Consider the following 16944-nt stretch of genomic DNA (forward strand, 5'->3'; position numbering starts at 1 on the left):
TTTTCTCAGCAAAAGTTTTGGAGTGGAATGGGTGGAACTTAGTAAGACGCAAGAAAACGGCTATGAAATATCTTTCAATAATGTGGTTGAGGCGGCATGTTGGAGGCGTCACACTGTTTGTGGCATTGGGGAAACATTAGGCGTGCGCAGTTTTTTGTATAGTGTAGTACTTAGTCTCAATGATTAAATCTACATCGGAACACGGAGAAGCGCAGGCGAAAAGGTTTGACATTTCATGCGGCTGTTCAGAGCATCTGGTCTAAGTTCATTGGGGAATAACTTGCGTTACTAGTAGTAGTGCTTTTACAAAGATAGTCGGTTAGAGGTAAACTGCTACTAATATTAGTATTAAAACTAATACAAATGAATAGCACAGGCATTGGGTCTTTTAATAGGTCTCGTAATATCTCTGGAAAATTTTGAAACTTACCAACCAATAAATATGTATTAAATTCAACCATCATAGCAGTTGTATTTTGCTAACGATATATGAGACAGGATTTTTTTAATTAATTCATTATTTTTTTATTTAGAAAATTCTGTAGAACTGCAAGAAATGATCGATGAACTGAATGCAAAAGTACAAAAAATATTACATGTAAAGAAAACTAAGTATAGTAAATAAGACGAAACAGCACAATTAGTAAAATAAAAATATACACCTTTCTATGTTTACGTAGGACAGACGATGGTAACCATTTTTTCTCAACGTTTACATGGTTACATTTTAATGTAACCATGTAACCTTCTCGATGGTTACATGTTAACCATTCCTTCTCAACGTTTCTTTAAATTTCTCCCTGTATTTCCTGAATATTTTTTATGAAATTTCTGTTTAACAATGCTTTTTATCCAACATGCATAATCCAAACTGTTCTTACCGTTTTAGAAACACAGTATATGTAACCGAGATACGTACATGCATCATAAGCATCTTGCATTCTCAACTTTATTTCCGTGATGGTTGATGAACTAGACATAATGTGTCATTTTCACGCTCCTGAGTAGTACATATTCAAACCTCGGTAGTGTTTTTGAAGTTAACTGGAACCGTTCTCCTCCTTCTGTTTATTGTCTTTCGCCAATTATGGATCTAGAAATTCTAAACCTTAAATTCCTTTTTGAAGCTTGCAAAAGCAAACTGCCGTGTATTGTGCATAAATGAATTATTCTCTCCATGTGAATTTGCGCATCTTTTTATCGAAACATCTTGTCATGATGACTCGAACTAGCGTTTATTAGACATTCCTTTTTCTCCAAAACCGAAGAAATACAGTTTTCAATTTCTGTATATAGGTGGTACCAAATCGGAATTGAAAACAAACCATTATCATTTAATAACAGCAAAGGCTGTTATTAACTGATAATGAAAAGAAAGTGATAAGTATGAAGATGCTTATGTACAGCTGAATAGTTACCCAGTTTAAATCTTGCAATAGAATTTTAAGTACAATAATGCATGCTTCCTTCAACTGTGATGTTGTTTTCAAGTAAAAATAGAAATTTTAATTACGCAGCTGGTGTTTCTTCCAGCGTTTGAATATCAGTTGCACATCCTATTCCATTCATTGAAAAGTTACAGGGGGAAATACCACTAACTGCAATTTCATATTGTACTATAGTATATCTTCAATTATCTACTATGTATGTGATGCACCCATTTCCTTTTTTCTCTGAATTTTTGTAATCTATTTCATAGGAAATAGCATATATTTATTCACTTTTGCATTCATTTGTCCTCTCAGCCTTCGAATTAGATAAATCCCGTTCAAAATTGGTTGCTAACTGAACCGTGTGTTTTGGTGTATCCGCCTGACTTTTCTATCCATGTGTATTGAACGTGCCTGCTGATTACGTGAGTCTTAAAACTAATATTAAATTAAATAATAAATTCGTAAAATAGATAGAATATTCACCAACACATTTCTTAATGTTTTCTTCCTAGGAACTGTCACATAAATTTCTGTTAAAATATTCCAGAAGTAAACAAATGCAGAAAATTGCTTGAAAGTGTCGAAAACGTTCCGATTCTCCCACCCACCCGTTCCCCTATCGACGTCTCAACATCAATAAATAAGAAAGTACTCAGGTCTTTCCAAATCCAAAATTTACAAATTCAACTTCTCGGTTTTAACGATTTCGTCATTGATTTTTACATCCTCGACTATCTTCACGTATATTCTGCACTTCTTGTTATCTCATACCAACCACTTTAAATTCCATGCTGTCTTTGTTCCAATCAAGTCTTTAGTCGAGTTTCCACCATTCTTGCCAACAACACGTTCTTTTATTCAGTTTATTATTCATATCTGCTGTTTATATTATATACGTGTATACTGATGGGAATAGAATTGCATACATATAGAGGTTTGAGAGTGATATATATCGTTTTGTTTCTTGAGTATTACTTAATTTAATAATAATATTTTAATGGTAAAAACCTAATAATTATTATACTCTATAACATTCATATATATTTTTTTGTAAATGAGAATAGTTATTTAATAATAATAAAAAATGTTCGTCAATTGGTAGAGTCTCTGCTACTAATGGCTCACGCAAAAATTTAAACAAGTTTGAACGCGGTTAGTAGTTGGAAGAGGTTCAATCGTTCGATGATGTTGGCACACTCTCCCTCGATGGGTATTTACACTCTCTGAAGGTGTCACATAATAATCATTTTATTTATCATCTTACAGAGCATTTACATATATACACATATTTACATATATTTACATATTACATATATTTTTTACAGTGAATTTCATACAAACTGTTCCGTTTTTTGTATTCTAAAATACGTTAATAATAGTTACTATGGATGGTAATTTATAGTTTGAAATTAGATAATGTTACATTTTTAAAAGCATTTGTAGTAAGTTATATATATTTTACAATTCTTGCTTTTTAATGTTTTTAACCTGAGGATGACACCGGTTAGATATATGTATTTATTTATTATTATTTTTTTATTGATTTGATTGCTGTGTTGGAAGTAGGCTGATGTTTGGGAGGTCAAACGAATGATCTGAAAGGTGTGATCAAAGTGAAATTTCCGTTATGTTCTGGTGTTATTGAATCTGTCTTGATGGTTCACATTCATTTTTATTGTGGTCTTCTTTTTAAACTAATTATGAGACTTTTATTTTCACTCTAGCAGCCTTTCTATTTCTTCTGAGCTTTTACTTTGTATCGTTTTGAAGTTTGTGACTTCTTTAGGAATATCTTGGCATCTCTGGTCCACAAAAATTGGTAATTTTGTTCTGTTTTTGCTTTTTTTGCTTGGTACAGCATATTCTGGTTGAATGGTGTAAAATATTCGGATAGGAAGATTGGTATGTCATCTTGCAATGCGTTCAAGTCCTTGGAAACTGGTTTTTCTGTTTTTTTCTGTCTGCTGGCGTTTATGAGATTATCTCTTGTAAACTTGCTTTTAAGACGAACCATGACTGGTGTAGGTCGTGGCAAGCATTGTTTTTTGCTCTTCATGGGAATCCGATTTACGGTCTGAATGTTGTTAAGCTGTAAGGGGATATCATTTGCATGGCCTAATTTTAAAACTACGTCTCTGAGGTTTTCTGTAAGTGCAGTTTCGGGAAGACCGTTTATGATAAGATCGTCTTTATGTTGTTGCTGGTTTAAACGTTCGTATTGTAATTTTAGAGAATGAAGTTCTTGACGGACTTCGGATGTTTCTTTCATCAAATTGTGTTGCCTGTCATTTAGTGCGTTCCTGCTGATTTTGATATCTTTTACCGTTTGCAATACTTCTATCACTGCTAAATTATTATGTTTAATTCCAAATCTTCATTTTCGCTAGATTTTGTTGCTATTTGTTCGTTCGGTTTGTAAGAGTTCTTGCACAATATTTACTAAGCTTTTATAGTATCTAGACAGTGTTCTATTAGTATATTTAAAGAGTTGAAATTATAGGACTGACCTGCATTTTTTTGTCTGTTCAGTTCGTCATCTGATTTTGCCTCCGGTATAATCGGCTGCGTCGTGTTAGGTGCGTTTCTTTGTTCCTCCTGCAGATTACACACTTCCATTCCTTTCGTGTTGCATTGGTTTTACGTTGCCAGGTTGTTTCTGAAAATCAGGCACATTTTACGTGTAAAATCCTACTGCATTTCGTACAGGTTATTTGATTTCCGTCAGACATTAAATCCTCCTAGCATTTGATACATTTCATGACCCACCTTTCTTCCCTCGAACAATTATGGCATGATTTAAAGATGGCGACGTCCTTTGTTCTTCGCTCGTTGTTGACCGCGGTCCTCTCTATTCACTTTTCAGCACTTCAAAATTTGGTTTCTTCTTAGCCGATTTCGGTAAATTTTAAAGCACTGTCTTCAGCATGACTGGTAGAGTTACTTGGGAACACTCTCAAATTAAAAACAGGAGATGGAACCACTTTAAAGCTATGAAAAACGTTCGCAGCGATATCACCGTGCGCCCGTTCGTATGCCTACACACCCTGTCGTAATAATAATAATAATAATAATAATAATAATAATAATAATAATAATAATAATAATAATAATATACAATTACATTGAGCAAGCGTGTCTGAACTTCATTTATGCAAATATCTAGGTAAAAGTAAGTAATGTTTCCACATCATCAATAAATAGTTTTATTCCTCTCTTAATGATTTCTTCCGCTTTCTCATTTCTTCACTCTCCCTCAGATTTAACTTTTATGACTATGAGGGAAAATTAATTTTGCCTTCACAGTTATACGTAATGTCGTATATCTATGTGATCTTATGTGAACATTATATGTGTGTGTTTTGGTTTGGTGGGTTGGTAGGTGGTGTAAGCAACCTATTCGACTCTCAATTTTAAAATATTATTCAATTTTCGGATTTATAGCAATTTAAACTGTTTAAATTACTATAAACGGCTATAAACTATTTACACTGTTTCAGATTTATAGCAGTTTAAACTCTAGTGACTCATTCTTTACACAAATGAATAATAGATGGGAATTTAAGAAATATACTTACAGATACGTAGAAAATATAATCGTAGAAACTACGTAGTCACCAACCATTTTTCAATGTTTTCTTTTTAAGAACTGTAACATAGGAGTTTCTTTTAAAATATCCCAGAAACAAACAATTTTGTTTCTGGAATATTTCAATATTTCGCAGATTTCAATATTGTATTTAACGGAACAATTTTTTTTGTTGTTTCCGTCTGTTCATCCCATTAAACTGTGCAAAATTTAATGCAGATATAACAGATCTCACTGTGCTTCAAATACCTTTTTGATAAAGCACGCATAATGAAATCTCATGATAATTTTGTTTGGAGATAAATGAAGATTCTTGAGTAAACATAATAAGTATGGAAAATTGGATGCATCGATCGCATTTTATGGTAAATGATTCATTAGAAAACAGTTTTTCTACAGAGGTTTCGCTATAAATATTACTATGAGACAGGCTGATGTGCAGGAAGCCAAAAAAAAGTGACAGATACATTTATAATTTTTTTGAGAAACTGTTATGTAATATATAGTCCTCCAAACGCACACAGCTAGCACAAGTTGGGATATAATACCATCTTTGTGTCGCGATTTCTTCTGAAATTTTCATTGTTATGCAGTTTCATCCTACACTCCAGACGCCTTTCATCCAGACTTATGAAATCAAGACAATCAAAAAATGCAAAATAATGTGGGTCATCAAGTGGGATAATACCTTATTGTAATAACTTTTCGGGAAGGTCTTCGTTTTCGTAGCTTTCCAGAATATTAACCATGGAAACTTTATCCGAAATTAACTCTCATTGCTATTAATAGAATTAATCGTCTATATGAAAGAACCAAACACTATCTATCCTTTCAATATTATAGGCGCACGTGCGAATTGCTAGAAAATCATGTGCATCTTCTTTGGCATCTATGTACGCTTATGTGAACATTGTGTGCATTTTTGAGTCGATAGTGCAAACAATCTATTTACTCACAACAGTAGCTGAACCTACAAGATTTATGTCAAGATTTCCAAGTTTATATGCATCTACTACTTTACAGAAATTTGGAAATTTCGTTATTTTGAACGCTGATCCTTCAGCGTTCAAAATAACGAAAGGACTGCACATTTTTTTCAACTAGAAAGTTGTTTCAACTGAAACAACGGTTTCAACTTTTCAACCACATCAAGATGCATCACTAGAAGCAACCCTAGAGTAATTAATTAATTAAATTAGTGAAATTACATCCCCTCAAAGAAATTCAGTACCCTAATATTACCAGACTGAAACAGTCTATCATCTTTAGAGTAAAGGTCATGGGAAGTGGCTATCTGTTTGTCAAGAATAAGAAAGAATCTAGCACCCATCTTCTCTTTAAACGTGATAGATAATAATATGAATGGATAATAAATAAATAGGTGGTTTCAGTACCGAATCTTCAGCAGTCCATCATTGTATCCGGATTTTCCTTTCAAATAATAAAAATGTAAGGAATATTATTGACGTCAGGAAGCTTTAAGTTTATCTCTAATTCCGAAAGATTACACTCATAATTCTTCTGCACCTGTCATACTTTTCCATGGCATTATTCTTATGATTAACTAATACTAATTCAATACCAACAGTTTCTGTAAGTCTAAGATTGTCTGTATTATCTACCGAAAAAAAAAGAACTCTATTTCTTTAGATGTTTTAGTGATGTGAACAAAAACACATTGTGCGAGGAAACGAAACAGCAGGTTTCATTGATCAGCGATATTCGTTTACTGCTAAGCATTCTATATACCTTGTGAACAGAGTATATATAAGAACGTCCAGAATACATAGATTACAGAAACGCAAGTAAAAAATCGATTCATCCCTCTCTCTCGTAGCTGGCGAGGCGTGAAGATCTTGGGTGGCATTCTTTCTCTGGGCCTCACCTGGCACTTTCCAAAGTCACTCTCAAACTTGGAATACGGGAATCATGCTGAGCAGATACAAACTGTGAAATCTGCTTTTCAAGATTCTATGCCTTATAGCATAACGGAGGATGGGCTCAATCCTCCTGACGCAGAAGATCCGGTGCTTATTTTTTTGATAAAAACCAAAAATACCTGGGAGAAATTTTCACCCTGCAATATAAACAAAATCTACAGCATTCTAATACAACAGTTCAACCAAAGCACTTCATTGGAAAATTTTGCATCATCCCACCAAACACTATTTTACTGGCACGTGCCAGTCAATCGCAGTGGAGAAAGTGGCACAATGCATTACCCACTCCTACTATATTAGGAAATTTTAACCCGGATGTTTCAGATAACTGTCTGTTCTGCTACCGATCAGGAACAGTTCGGATCATCTACTTACAATGCCCTGTCAACATCCAATTAATCCGTTGGGCTTGGGAAACGGCAGCCTTAAACTGTGGTTATCTCCATACAGAAGAGGAACATCTCAATCTCATGCATGTAGAGTTAAATAACCATTCGATCTTCAACTACCTCTTCATCACTGTGAAATCGGTAATATGCAGTTTCTAGCTTCAACACACAAAACCAGACAGCATAAGAGTTTAACATAGAAAGGCGACTGACTATCTCCTTACAACTTCGAACAAATGGTGAGAAGTCGTATCCTACATGAACATCATCATCATCATAGGCAGAATAACACCCTCGACCGTTTCCACCAAGACTGGAATCCACGGAATCAACTCCCAGCTGAGCAGAGTGACTGCATCATAGTTCATTTTTTAACACAGGAATGACATCATTGATCACCCTCCCAACGAAAAGGGGGAAGAACGAATTTTTATACTTAACAGTGTGAATAATAATCTGTTACTTTCATGTAAATATGTAATATTGTCTTATAGCACCTGCTATTTTCTTATAATATAGCGCAGATATTTTTACATGATATAAATATCATGTAAAAATAACTGCTAACTGCTATTCCTATGTAATTTATCTCAACAATCAAAAAGCATGTACCTCTCTTCCTGACTACAGAGCACCAAAATCGCTTAATCCTGTACATAAGATTGTTATCTTTAAGTAAAAATAACAATCTTATGTACATTATAAATAAAAAACAAAATCTATCTCTTACTTTCTTCTGCCCATGGTGGATTGATTCCCTTGCTCTTACGGGTTTTACTTGCATATGTAATGCAAACAGCTTGCCATTTTAATGGTGCTTCCTTCCATAGGGAATGTGTTATGTCTGTAGAAACGGGTGGTGAGGACCAGATGGCATTTTTGCTCTATGAAAATTCCTGACTTTCCCAGAGAAAAATACCTATCCGTAGTGTATGAAATTGGCTGACATACAGACATGCTTTCTTTCAAATGATATAAAGCGTTTCAGTCACAAATCAAGATTGCAAAACGACAATAAAACTTTATTATAAAAATTCTGAAGCTTTCACAGAAACGTTGCGAAAACGTGTTCACTATCAACCGACTGAGAAATAGACTTTCGTTGGAGCCATTTTCAATCGCTTTCGAGATGAAAGCATTGGAAAATGGTTCGCCAGAACTGGGCTGAAATATGCCTTGCAATACTTTCTTGATCATGAAACCGAGCTGTGAAACAGAGTCCTGAATAACCAAAGTTCAAGACAAGCAAAGAATCTTCGCTCACGTTTACTTAAAAGAGTTGATTTACTTCGGATATTCATCAGGATGAAAAGCATACCAAAGGATTTTAAGATGTGCGGATATTCTGAAATGCTGATATAATTTGACAGGTAATTCCTAAAGTGGTATTCCAAACAACAGTTAGACCATAACTGAAAGTAACTTCCATCTTGGATCCATAAAAATTCCTTACGGTAGCTGAATCATTTTAAAGGAAGATGAAAACTACTTTATGGACAATTGAATTGTATTTTAGTATAATATCGCTAAACTCAAGAAGAGGTTTGGTGTGGAAGAAACCAAACATGATAAGTTCAAAATTACTAAATTTTCTTAAAATTTTGAATCCTTTTTAGAGTATTGAATTTAAGCAAACCACGCTTTGTAGCATCACTTAAATAACACGTTGAATGACAGACAGTTTCTTTAATCATATCCTCCCGTTTAGAAGTGAATTAAATGTAAATGACTAAACAAAAATTCCAGATTTCGATTCAGTACCGTGATAATAAACAAGCCTATTAGGAAATTTTCTGTCAATGAAGCTTGGTTCTGTCGGAACGAATTTCAATCTAATTACTTTAATCACATTTCCCACAAACTTTGGAATGAAAGTGGATTCAATTTTCATTGCAATTAATATGATGATGTACAATGTTTATCAGACATATTTTATTGCCGGATATTCACAAATTGCTCCGAGATATCCGAGTATGCGAGATAATTATGTTCGACATATTGAAACTAAGAATAATGTATTTAATTATATATAGCAAACAAATATAATTTAAAAGAACTGAGTGTGACATCTTTAATAATAAATAATCAATAATATATTTTTGTTCCAAAAAATAAAATTGCTAGAAAGTATTCTAATTTTCAGATTCACAAAATGGACGGTGAGCAATGTAGAAAAAGAAATGGTAAAATGCAGCACACTTATATTGGAGTCAATTTAAAATAGATTGATTTGGTTATATTTCCAAATGAGAAATTGGACAAATATACTTATTCATGCTTATAGTCTCACAAAAGTAACTTTCTAGTCGAGAAGAAAAACAGTGATCTTTACAGTTATTAAAGAGAGAATCCGGCATGAAAAGGTAAAGCTATAGAAAAGTTAATAAAAAAAGAGCAGACTCATGATAATGGATTTCTTTTCGGGAATACAGTTTAGCGAATACTCACATTATGTTTGAACAATAAACAAGTGATAAATTCACATGGATGAAATACACACAACGATTGACACACAGTTTTTGTTTTATTATATTTGTTTGTTATAAATAATTAAACACTTCAAATTCTTTGTTAAAATTTGTGAATATCCGGCAGTAGATCTGATAATAAAAGAAAAGTTATCTTACGTAAATCTTGACAGAGATATCTTCAAAGTAATTGAAATAAAGGAAAATGAAGGCGATTTGAGATAAGAAGCGATCATCATTTGATTTTGAGCAAGAAAAAAAAAATGAATATCACACTGGAAACAAAATATCCACAAAGATTTTTAAGAGAATCAGAATCAAGCAACTTTCAGATGTGATATTGACAAAAAGTCAAGTTTCTGTAAAAAAACGAAGCAGTCCTAAAATAACAATCAAACCATTACAGACTCTTAAATCCGCTAATTCTTTTCTTCGCCAAAAGGAATAGCTGGAAATATTTTCGCCATAACTAACTTGGAAATCTATAGGCTGCCAGTGTCCACTCTTAACTTCCATTAACAGCTAAGTCTCCCACTATCGATGATTTTAGGCATCTGATAGTATGAGTATGTCAGTCACTTTCTGCCGTTGCATGATCCTAAGATGCACTTTGGTATTATGCGATGGTATTACGCAAGACCCACTTTATGTGACACAATAAAGTGGATCTTACAGTCGACGAATAAATCCTTACTTTCCTGCTGCAAACGTCGAAAAACTTGGCAACTAACTGAAAAAAAGAATGAGAAAAGTTCCTAGCGTCTATGTTTATAATCGTACATACAGATGCAGTAATTCTAAAATGAGAAAAATATTAATAGGGATAAGAATTGACAGAACATAGAAAATATTCAAGAAAAACATTCTTAAGTACATTTCATGATGAAGATAGAAAAGTGTCAGAAATCTGACAACAGAAAGGTAATTGGGGTATATCTTATTGCATTATAAGTGCTGAAGTATGGTGATGCAAATATTTTAAAATGGCTACATTATATAATTCAGAACGGTCTAGTCAGAAGACAGGATCATCGATAATTGGAGTAGAACAATCAGAGTGTCCACCTATAAGTGGTGGTGGTGGGGATGAATGTGGGAATTTCACAGGAATTTCTCCACTATATATTCCAAGTAAGATTTGCGCATGTACCTAAGAGGAATCCACGAAATGTTCTTGAAGAGAAACCAAGGATCGGGCCTAATAGGAATTATTAGAATCATTCCCAATTTATTTTCCAGTAAATACATGTGAAATCGGAAAAATCTATAGTTACGTTTTGCAGCAGATTTTGTAAAAGATAATCAAAAAGTGCCTCAAAATCAAATAATAAGATTGGTCGAGGTGTGGTATTTATTTGCGATAGACCTTGCAACTTTGTGTGTGTGTGTGTGTGTGTGTGTGTGTGTGTGTGTGTGTGTGTGTGTGTGTGTGTGTGTGTGTGTGTGTGTGTGTGTGTGTGTGTGTGTGTGTGTGTGTTACCTTTGTAGAAATGAGAAAGTTTTATGACAGATTGACAAAATGCCTTTGGAAGAATACTGTTATATGATGTAAGCAGTGCATTTTACAGCGGTATTATTACATTACATAGCCGATACTTAAACTACAAACTATCATTAATAATTGAAGAATATGCAGACCATAATTCTATTTATTCGAATTACGCCCGATACGACTAAGATTATGAGGTCAGTATATTATGTAAATTAATTCTGTGTGTGTGTTCGTCTTCGGTCTTTTCGTTTGCAGGTAACCTGTTAGTTGTGTGTATAAGATCGGAATGCATATGCGGATGGTTTAAAGTGAAATCATATGTAAAGCAAGGGTCAGCTGCATACGCTGTTATTCATTATCTATACGGTGATATTAAGAAGGAAATTGATATTAAATCATATCCAAAACTGGATATATATATATATATATATATGTATATCCAGTTTTGGATATGATTTAATATCAATATAGGAGTCACGCGGTTAGCCCAGTGGCTTTGCGCTTCGCAACCATATGCCTGGGGAACTATCTCCCTACTAATGAGCTGCAACCCTCTCAAAGAGAGGAAGCCACAGGATCAGATCAGAGTATATAGCATGTATATATATTACGTTTATTAGAGATTAGATAATATATTACGCTTCTTCACTGAGTATGTTCTCTAGCATGTGTTTGATATTCAGAGAAGGAAAGTCTTTATAAGAACTTTTTATCTAAAGCTGAATAGCTCATATAAAGTTCCTTGCAGTTTAAAAGGGATTTCAACTCTTGTCTTTCCATTTGAAAATAGGCTGGAGCACCTATTAGATTTTGTGTCTTGCATCTTTCCCAATCTTAACATCAAAAAAAAAAAACTTTTCTTATTTCTTTTTATTTTCTCTCTCTTGGAGTTTTTCTTTTATTTTTTCCCTACAAGCTAACGCCTATTTTGCTAACTTTTAAGCTTCAGTTAAGTGACCATACCACTTTAAATGAGGCCCTACTCACACATTTCTCAATATTAATGATGTCAGAGTTCTTTCTGTTATCTCCATGTTTAATATGATTCAGCCATTCACAGCCTCTAATTTATTCTGATTTTTCTTCGAACGATCATATCTTCTCTCTGTAATCTGTGATCAGATTCTTATTCCTGATCAAGCTTTCAGTTCCGTAAATTAAGAATAGGCCAGAAACGATTAGAAATTAAGAAAAAAGTAATTATAAGATTAGAAATTATAGCAACAGAAAACTACAGATTTTATAATGTGAAGATACACAGAATCATATTAAACAGCTTTTAGAATGAAATTTGATATCATTAGCTCTCAAGAATGCGCGAGCAGAGTTACTTAAGATGACATGTCCAATTAAATGCAGATGAAAAAACTTTACACAATGCAAAACCTTCGTAAAACGATCGAGTAGTTGCTAATCGATCATTTGACGGCTATTGCAGCCTTCTATGATACACTGAAATGTAAAATCTGACTGTATTCGAATCGTTAGAAATAATTAATTATAAGATTATTGATTGGAAACTGGTAATAATATAAATTTAATTATGTAAGGCATACATCAGGGAAGGGTAAATGAGGATAACGACGACAGTCGTCCTGATCATTATCCTTCGCTGATATATTTCACAAGAACGTGATGATCGTGATAATTCATCACCTTAATAAAACGCAGATCATTGACACAAATTAAATTTGTGAATTGTTAAAGCTTCTTTTGTTGGCTATATAATCATACTAATAATGTAATATTTACTACACTTTATTTTTTTTATTAGTTGTATTCAACTTAAAAAGAAAATGACTTAGTTTGGATTTTTGAAATTGTATTTCGCATTTGAGCCCAACATAAGGAATTATCTAAAACGCACTTCATTAAAATATAATCGAGACTGCGTATATCAATGATCGCAAAATTATTTACAGAAAAGTAAGTTTTTATTTAATTATTTACTCTTTCTCAAGATAACATGAACGAAACAGAATACAAAATTATGCTCGGTCAGAAAATGACAAAAAAAAATCGAATTTGTTTTTTAGTAGATTCTCATTAATCTTCATTAGGTTGTTTTGTGCAATAATTTCCGTTTCGAAAATAAAAGAAATAGCTAATGGGAATGTATTGGGACGAATAAAGGTGTATCATGTTTAATCGAAACCCATTATTATTAGTTAAATGCTGCTTTAGCATTTCGGAACGTTTTCGATTTCCAAAGGTAGTGTGAGCGGTCTTTTAGCACTAACACATTTGGAGATCAATGTCTCCACAAGCAGCCGGTGTCTACCTCTTATCATCGCAGAGATTGCGTACTTTCTAACAGTATAGTTGTCAAACTGTGATGACGATGTTTGTTTCTATGCACAGCTGGATATGCTTCTGTGATTTTTACGGGACTGGGGATCAAAAACCCATTTGTTTGAATGGGTTGGGGTAGAGAAATCGAAATCGAGCCTATAATGCTCTTTATTCTACAACCTTGGCGATAAGGCTGAAGATATTGCCATTCTTTATTTTAATTTAAATTTTATGGAATAAAATTAATACTAGCAATAATTTTAAGGTATAAGATTCCGAACTGTATTTAGTTTGACTTTTAGGCAATTTCTTCTTTCTTCTTTTAGCCACTACTATTAGGTGAATTACAGTCAAAATCGAGTCTATGAATTAGTACAATATCTATGCAACTCACGTCGAAGACAGAGTTAGTAGCAGAGCGTTCGTAGCTAAATACTTAGTACCCGATGTTATACTAAATGTCCTAAATCCTCAATCACCTGAGTATTCGATCATCTTTTTGGAATCTTTATTTATATTAAATTGTGTACAGTGTGTATATATTACTGCTTCTTTATTGCAAGTCAGATTTTATGGAATTGATACTAGTATTCCATTTAAGAGATAAGATTGCGAATTTTATTCAGTTTGAATTTTTAGGCAGTTTCTTCTTTCTTTATTTCTTTTCGAATGCATCGAAATAAGTTACAAAACGATGATGATAAGCACATATTTCTTTGCTTTATTCAGATTTTGAGTATAAGTTTGCGAATATTATGCTGTGATGATTAAAAAAAATATTCCGGTAGCAATATTAATCACAATCTAAATAGAGAAAATTCAGTTTATTTTGGATGTGGACAATGTACACCTATTTAGATGTAAATTTCATTACATGTTGCGTTAGTCTATAAGAAAAAAAATATATAAACATAATTCAGTATAAATATAATATAAGAATTATATCAAAAATTCCTCATATCCTTTGGATTCTAGGGTATATTTAGAATTTTCTAATATACCATTCAATTTTTTATATATTCAGTAATGACATTGGCTGTTTGTGATAATAGTTGCTGGTGGTGGTATTAATTTGGAGGGATCGACCGTGAGATGCGGTGATTAATACCATTGGAAGGTAATAAATTGCTGTTACCCTCCTGCCATGATCATAGCTCAATAACACCTTATCCCTATAATGTCCTCTACAGATAACGGTGAAGAAGAAAAGCATTCTTGCTTCGCCCCTTTAAGCCAGTCATTATAAGGATTATAGTTGATGGTTGTTGAATGTTCTGTGATAATTATGTTTCCAAAATAATTTCCATAATTTGACAATGTGACGAGCAGTATTTGAGAGGTACTAAAATATTTTGAGAATAACACTGCTAATTGCAGCAGTAAATTTCTTTTAATTTTACGTAAATCTCTCGTAAATTTCTACACGCAATACTGGAGTATTAATATCATCTTAGTTGCATAGCTCCATCTTCACATTTACACCACTTTGTTTCGTCACTGTTAATATCACATAGAATTACAATTCCACTACTCATCATTAATGTAAATACAAATATTTACATTAGTGAACACCTTCCGAATTCAATTAATCGGAAGGTGCTCACAAAAGAAATTTTGTCAAAGAGTTTTTCGATAAATTTATCAAAAGTATTTGAAAAAAATAATAATAAAAATTTCTTTGATAATTTTCGATATATTTATTTTTATAATTCATCGAAATAGTTATTTCCTTCTGACATAAGAAAATTAATATGCTAATGTCACGTTTCTTAATAGATATTAACATTAGCCAAGATAATACTACTTCAAAGTGAAGCCGATTCCATTAATATGAAATTTGGATTTACATCGATATTTAGTGAATGCATTAGAAACATTTTTTTAATCTCCTGTTACTAATTTCACATTGTCTTTTGTGATGAAAAAGATCTACGAAAAGCTGTAGTTGGAGTGCAGCAGGTCACATTTTTGTTTACTCATCATTTAAAGAAATGGCACATTAATCTTCGCTATAAATGGTTTTAGAGCTTAATAAATTTTAAATCCATCACTTAGATCGAAACAATTGAGAAGAAAATCAATGCCTTTGGCATAAAATTTGATAAAGGACCAAAATAACATTATCATCCCAAGGTTTAATTACTGGAAGAATAATAATTAGCTTTATGTGAAGCAACAACGTAATAATTCTGTTATTAAAAAAGAAACTTAGCGTTTGTTCTCTGTAACTTAAAAACGTCTTCATACCTGTTCTCACTACTACTGGTCTATTTTCAACGTGTGTCCATCGAGTGCGAGCACAAGTGATTTTCCGTGTTGTTTTACTCAGTTCCCATTGATCATAATGAGACTTAAATGGATGTCTATTAACAAGTTACTTCATACTCTGTTGATGGAGATTTTAATTAATGGTAATTAATTCAGTTTTTTGTCCTACAATGATGTGTGGCTTTTCATAGGACAGCGATTTTTCGATAAATTATTTTACTATAAATGCTTATTTGGCGATACGTGTAGCAAACTATTTTATTGATTATTTCTACTTGCATATGAGTGTTATTGAAGTATAAAATCCCCTGATTGCAAAGAAAAAAAAAGAAAATAATTATCAGTATAGAAGTGTGGTTTACGGAATACGTGTATTCATACAAAGTAGGTTATCTTATCATGGCAAAGTATTTGTGAGTGACTATGTCAGATATGTCTCGTTTTTTGCATACTGAAATTAATGAAAAATTTGTGCTAGCGACAGAATAAAGTTTATCAGGTTATTTTATCTGTTCTTGGTAGTAATCGTGTATGCTGTGAACGTTAAATCAGTGTACGTAATCTGATTGTTAAAAACCATTAAATATTTAATTGAATGTGCATTTAAGGCAATCGAATCCATGTTTCAATTATTATCTTGGAACAGTAGGTAAACGAGAAAAATATAAATATAATATATAACATACTGTAGGTTTTCCCTATTCATAGAAAGTAAATGTTCTCTGTTGATGAGTTTGTATTATGTATGAAAATATTTGTCAGGAACGAATGAGTCACCATGATTATTTATCATGTCTTTTAAATGAATGTATTAAAGTACTGCATATTGTAATGTATTGTTATGTTTACTTTTCTATAGTGGAATAAATTCCCCAATTTAATTCTAAGAGAAAATTTCGGGAATAATTGTTAGGTAAAATTCTTCTCTTTTCTGCTTAAATATCTTTGTTTGTTAGGTTTCAGAGAAATTGAGGAAAAAGAAAAATTTATGTATCAAACATAACGGCAGTTTGTTCATTATTTCTGATTAGTATCCACGTAAAAAGGAAACCATTTCAGAGTTAGTAATATTGAGT

General features: G+C 32.7%; 1 protein-coding gene across 3 annotated transcripts in view; it reads left to right on the forward strand.

The window, feature by feature from the left end:
- Positions 1-16944, forward strand: part of LOC150103970 (putative G protein-coupled receptor AH9.1) — a 215985-nt gene that overhangs the window by 139033 nt on the left and 60008 nt on the right. The window contains exon 1 of one of the 3 annotated variants that reach the window (XM_090396719.1): positions 13123-13234. The exons of the other annotated variants lie outside the window; for them this stretch is intronic. The gene's annotated coding sequence lies outside the window, so the exon portion shown is untranslated. Of the gene's footprint in view, positions 1-13122; positions 13235-16944 lie in introns of those variants that run through there. 3 annotated transcript variants of the gene reach the window in all.

This window comes from Typopeltis vanoorti, chromosome 8 (assembly GCF_054136105.1).
Source record: "Typopeltis vanoorti isolate ZY-2024b chromosome 8, IOZ_Tvanoo_1.0, whole genome shotgun sequence".
Classification (NCBI taxonomy): Eukaryota; Metazoa; Arthropoda; class Arachnida; order Uropygi; family Thelyphonidae; genus Typopeltis; species Typopeltis vanoorti.